This window comes from Arachis ipaensis, chromosome B07, assembly GCF_000816755.2.
Source record: "Arachis ipaensis cultivar K30076 chromosome B07, Araip1.1, whole genome shotgun sequence".
Taxonomy (NCBI): domain Eukaryota; kingdom Viridiplantae; phylum Streptophyta; class Magnoliopsida; order Fabales; family Fabaceae; genus Arachis; species Arachis ipaensis.
In genome coordinates, this window is record NC_029791.2 from 9,967,979 (window position 1) to 9,974,765 (window position 6,787).

Here is a 6,787-nt window from a genome sequence, read left to right on the forward strand (position 1 = left end):
TTTGGCACTGATGAACAACAAACCAAATAATAAAGTAACGAAATATAGTATCTTATAAAATACTTTTTTAAAAAAGAAAGAATGGTTATTGGATCTTTTTAATCTAACAGGTTAAGTACTAATTTTTTGTAAATTAGACCTCCATTTAAGGGGTTGTTATGATCAATGAATTATATACACTACGAAGTATTTGAACTTGGGACACTCACTTAATAGACTACTGACTTAACCATTAAACTAATCCAAGTAGATTTATTATTAGTAAGGTTTATCCGATTTTTTTTTTTGGTCATATACAGGGGTGGAACTACATACATAGAAAGGAGGACAATGTCCCCCTAATTTTAATTTTTTACATGTAAATTATATGTAAATTTTAGTTTAATTTTTTAAAAAAATTTTATTTTAATTTTATTTTATTGTATAAATATTTTTGACTCCTCTAATATTTTATCTAGTCTCGCCCCTGTTCATATATACACCCATTCACACACAATGTATGGCTCTTTAATCATCATAGCAGAAAGTGGAGCCTGGTGTGGCACTTTTCGAGACAAACAACCTTTTTTTTTTTTTGGTGAACTAGAGACAAACAACTTTGTCATTGGAATACTACAGCCTCAGCCATTTATCAGAGTTCAGATTGTTTGATTTTCATTAGAGAAATGGAAACAAAACATGGGCCATAGATGTACCTTATATAGAAGAACATGGATCAAAGCCTAACTCAAACAGGAAGGCTCAAGACTAATAATATTGGGCTGGATTTTATTTATAGTCCCTTTCAAAATGCTTTGCATAGTTCATAGTTGTATTGCTTGCTTTCCTAATCAGATGACATCTTTGGCATTTGGATTATTACCTTAGTGAAACTCCAAAACTAAGTTACAAGATTAATGTTTCTTCTTGAAGCCATGATTTTGATAAATTTTGGACGGAAAACCAAACATGTTCATAGAAATGGAGGCCAATTATATTCATGATATTTTCTTTTGAGGATTGATTTAAGAATTAAGAGAGATGTTATTTGTGAATATGAGCATCCTTGAAAGAATTTGGAAGAACTAATTAATATCATATATATTTATAAAAGGATGATGCATTTAATTTGATCTCTTTACCTTACATCCTTTCTCCCATTTCCCTTAACCCTAAAATATGACATCCCTATAACCCAAAAAAAAAAAAGGAAATTACCATCATATATGAACATCTAAACTATAGGGGATATAATAATCTTATCTTATTAATTATAATGGACATTAATAAAACTGACCAAACTCATCATCTACATTATCTGCTTCAAATCCTCCTTTTGAGATTCTTCTATGTTGTTCTCTCATCATCATTGTGCTTTACATAGTTTATTGTAATCCTCTCTACGCTTCACTATGATAGGGTACCTCTTCTGTGTCCTAGTTGTTGGAAAAAACACCAACTTATCTTCCTCTGCAGGGTACCAACTGTTTTACATTGTTTACACAACATTAGCCATTGCATCCAATAAGAAAAACATGTTCCTTAATCACACAATAAACATGCTACAAATCATGATTATGCAATGTGTTTCAGGTACATACCTGTATTGGGTTACCATGCGATGAAGGAAGACGGATAGCAGCACTCTGGCTAGCTCGTAGCCAGGGCACCGCCGTGGCCCTCCGCCAAACGGAGTATATACATTTGTAGGGCATGTTACTTCCGTGTTACTCTGCATTGTTTGGATTAATTAGTTTATTTATGTTAAAAATCCGAACATCAAACCAACTCACTCTTCTCTAAAAAGGATGGGGATCTGACACGGCAACACCCCCGTGTTTTAGAGAAGAGTGAGTACATGTAAGTTAGGGAGAGTATTAGCCTATTAGGTACCTGCCATCTCCATGGATTGAAGGTGCGAGCATCTTTGAAATGATCTGGGTTTAGATGCACAGCGCGAAATGATGCAAAGACCTTCCATCCCTTAGGAATAGTGTAACCTATTAAAATATTTGAAGCATTGATTAACTAACTTTGCTATGCCTATTATCAACAACAATATGTTATTTGATTAACCATAATACTAGTGGGACAAAAAAAAGTCCGAATTTATCTTATTTAACTGTGATTAATTGTTATTAAAATTAATAAATATTAAATAAGATCACGCAAAGTCTCGTTCACAACCTATATATATATATATTACACAAAAAAGAGTTTATGATCTAATAAAATAACTAACGTAAGTAAACTTTGACAGATTATTAATTTAAATTAATTTAAAGTGTGTTCTTACGCATTGGGTAAATGCCATTGACTTATAATCTGACCACTCCAATGGTGCCTCTGAGTTACTCTTCTTTGACCGAATTTGATCATGTTCCTCCTGTAAAAATAAAATTCTAACATTATTGATCACATCAAAGGTCTATCATGCTAACCAAGTTGGGTTGGTCTAGTGGTTAGCTCACTAGTCCGCTTAAGCAAGTGTCGGGGGTTCGAATCCCGCCTTGTGCATTTGACTTTGTAATGTGTTACTTTGGCCATGCCTTGATGGCTTCATGATTGATACCTTAGCAAACAAAACATATTGCTCAAATTTCATAGATTTAGTTAGATTTTTTTGCTTTTCGCCATATTTACAGTAAATTTTAAGGATTAATTCGTCTCAGATTGAAACTCTATTTAAAAGTTTGTCGCTGACAAATGGATTACTACTACATACGCAAGCTCTAAACTTACTTAAGTTGACGAGTAAGTTAATCGGTCAACCAACGTGACTTGGTTACCCATGCGAGCCCATTTTATATGATATCATATGCTATGAATTTATGTCATATAATATTGAAAATTTTTTAAATTTTTTTGAAATACCGGTATACTAATGATTTTAACGGTTGATTTCAATTAATATATATTATATATTTTTTTATAATTGAGATCAACGATTAAAAATACTATAAAATTGATATTCCAATAACATTTAAAATTCTTTCTATAACATGAAATCTATCTAAAACATTAGCAAACTCCTATTACTTAATGAGAAATTATTATGAATGGGTTTTTTCTTTGAAATAGAGTGATTTGTCCAAAACTTGACAACCTACCCTGTTGTCTTCTTTCATAGTTGATCTGTTCAAACCAATGCATGACTTTCAAGTTTTCAACCGCATTAATTAACTTGGGTGAACACGCTTTTACCATGCATAAAACAACAAAACTAACCATCAAGTATTTGGAATATTACTTGAAGTTTATGTTAATATTAATCACAACAAAAATATAAGAAAGAAGATATGCAATCATCTTAAGACTTTATGTTAATGTGTACCTTGAGTTGTGCTAAGGCTAGAGGAGTCTCCGTGAGGAACTTGACGGCCAGAGTCATTATGGTGGAGGTGGTTTCGTAGCCGGCGACAAGCAATGCCACCATGAAATCCACTATTTGCTCATCGGAGAAGCGGTTGCCGGAGCCTAACAGTGCCCCCAGCATATCATTCTTTTTTCCCTCCTCTGTTTCACTTTCTTTTCTCCTCTCCCTCACTATCAACGTTAGTGCCTCCGCCACCTTCCTTCTTGCCTATACACACAATAATTTACATCGATTAATTGTTTTACAAAGTTAGGAGTGAGACTCGAACTCGATACCTAGATAAGAGGAGTGTAGAGGTGAGGAGGGAAGACTATGCTATGTGAGTTATAACTCGTTGGCAATTTACATCAATTAATTAATTAATAATCAATAATTAATTTTTTTTTTTGGTACTTTAATCAATAATTAATTTAATAATTCAATGTTAACAAAAATGAAAATACAATCAAATTCTCATAATAAAATATATTCCTAAGTAACATTTCTTAGGATGTAATATAAAATTGAATCTATATCTTATCAAACTGTGAATATTAAATATTATGTGAGTATGATATCTTATAATAAATAAGTAGCGTTTGTTAGAAGAATAAAGGATGATGAATTGAACAATAATAACAATAATGAAAATGCATGTACCTTGATGGCTCTGCGGTAAGTGGTAGAGAAGAGAGGAAAAGGGAGAGTGAAGAATCCTTCAATCACAAGAACATACTCTTTCCTTAGATTTTCAGTCCATTCCCCGGGATCAAAGCTCATAAGCTGCTTCACTGTCAACTCAAATGTTATCTGCACCCAATAATTAATTAACTAATTAATTAACCATAAGGTAAAAATAAAATAAAATAAAAGTAGTACTGTACTAGTATTTGATGATGGTAATTAAGTATGATAACATGTCAAACATATAACAACAAATTCGTACATGGGCATGCTAAACCTATATGCCTATAATTTTATTTTATTGTATATAGGGAATGATTATTATTCTTATGCAGCCGTAAAAACTTTTAGTAAACGTGGGGACTTGTAAGCTAGGAATTCGACACATTACACAAAGCATCGAATCTTTATTCACCAAACCTCTCATTTTCACTTCCATCACGTAAATTACAGTCACATTATTACATCGTCCCAACTTCATGTAATAAAATTATTAAAGAACAAAATAGGTTTTTTTTTTTTTTTTAAGTTTAGTTTAAATATTTTTCTAAGGATATAAAAATAAACAGATTTTTTAAGTTTTTAGACAGTGAACTTAGAATTTAAAAAAAAAAATCAAAACAAAATGGTAATTGTGAGGTGCAAATTAAAGAGGCTGGTCCACCACTTCTTCCCCAATATGATGATGATGGCAAGTGAGGTAGACTCGAGCTATCCATGGCCTATTTGACACACTGATATGATTTTTGGGAAAGTTGACTCAAGTGAGAAAAATGTATTTTAGTATAAAAATATTAAAGCAAAAATAGATTGCTCACGGTATAAAGAAAAAGAAAGAAAAAAAAAGCTTATATACACCATTATTACTTTGAGCAACACTTTACTCAATCATAGCTTCTATATGTCAATGCAATGTTTTTTACTTTTAAAAGTCAAATATTATATATTAACAAAAGAATCTCTAGTGAAAAAAAAAATTTGCAGGACAAATAAAATTAAAAATAAATATTTGATTAACTTAGTTTTTCAATCACTTTATCATAATTTTATTATATATTTAATATATTAAAAATATTAATATTTATTTTTTCAATAATTTTTATAAAATATTTTTTATAGCATTCTTAATCAATTTATATCTTTAAAATACAAGTTTGCAAAATCCTTGCAATAATAGAATAGAGCTAGAAACTTTATAGTAAAAAAATGAGTATCTTAATAACTTATGCATGACGAAAGGAGTAAGGTTGTGATAGTATAGATGAGACTATAAGTTGTATAAAAGGTGGATCCTAATATTGTTTCGTAACATGGTATGATTTAGTGAATGAAAAAAAACGATATTTTAATTAACATTATAGTAAAAAATAACATAAATAAAATACTATATGCACACAAAAACTTAATCACCGAATCTATATTTTATATTTTAATATTATTTTATACAGATAATTAATATAGTTATTAATTTTTAATGCACACGTAATATGGTGGCCTAGAAGGGGATTGAATAGCTGAAATTACCTTTTTGGCCTCCTCCATGAGAAGAACCCGGTCGGACCAGGAATCCAAGTTGAGACGAATAAGTCGGTCAATATCAAGAAGAAGATGATCCTTGATAATGGAAGAGTTAGCGAAGCTAGCAGTGAGTGAATGCATTCTCTTATGAAGTGCACCTTTCATCAACAGCAACGAGTGTTTCCCCAAGAGATTCGATATCGAACCGGGGTAGCTGCAATCGAAAAGCTTCCCTTCGTTCAGAAGAAAAAACCGGTTCGTTTCCGGGTCAGCCGAGAAAACCGTAGGTTCGCCGAACACGTGCGTTGTGAAGATCGGACCGTACCGGTTCACTCGCTGGTCTATGAACGGTTCGGGATTGTCGCTCTTGTAGGCGGAGATTAGCTGTATGGTTTCGCCGACAAAGGGGAGACCTAGGCTCCCCGGTGGTAAGCGGTGGTTGCGGTGGCGGTGTTTGCGGCGGAGGAGGATCCCGGCGGCGAGTGTTATGATAGCAAAAAAGAGAAAGATAATAGAAGCAGCCATGTATGATTGGTTTGAATGAATATGAAAAGGAGAGTGGAATTAATAAGTGGAAATAAGATAAGAGACTTGATAGTCAATAGAGTGGTATATATACATCTTATTACAGTTTTGTGTGCGTGTGTGTGTATATATAGTGTTAAAAATAAAATAAAATAAAAAAGAAGAAGAAGAATTAGTAGTACTATGGTGTGAGTGAGTAATAGTGTTGTGGTTGTGGAGTTTATGTGATAGTAATATGTGTATTTAATATTAGAGAGGGAAGGGGGTGATGGTTTCAAGAAAAGGGGCATTAATGGAGGGGGTGGAGGGGGGGATGTGGGGAGAAACGATTAAATGTGGGATATTTTTGGTATCTGACATCATTTTTACCCTTCCCTCCATCAATTTTTATTGTGTGTTTTTCTCATTAGTAACTAGTAAAAAAGAGTAAATGCTCTGCTTGCTTGGTAAAATTTTCCACTTGCTTTTAATTCAAGGGTTTAACTAAAATTTATTTTTAAAATATATGATAAACTAAAATAATTTTATAAAAAATATAAAATTAAAATTTTTAATATATTTATTGTATATTTATTAAAGTAAGATATTTAAAATTTTTATTATAAGTATTCTTAACTTATGTCTTTAAAATACATATTAGTCAAATTCTTAATTAAATTATTGATTATTTAAATTGAATTGATTTAAAATTACTCAGAATATATTTTTTTAAAAGATGGTAGTTAA

The 6,787-nt window shown here is 31.6% G+C and overlaps 1 pseudogene; it reads right to left on the reverse strand.

Annotated features, from left to right (window-relative positions):
• LOC107609557 lies at positions 1,055-6,356 on the reverse strand (annotated as a pseudogene).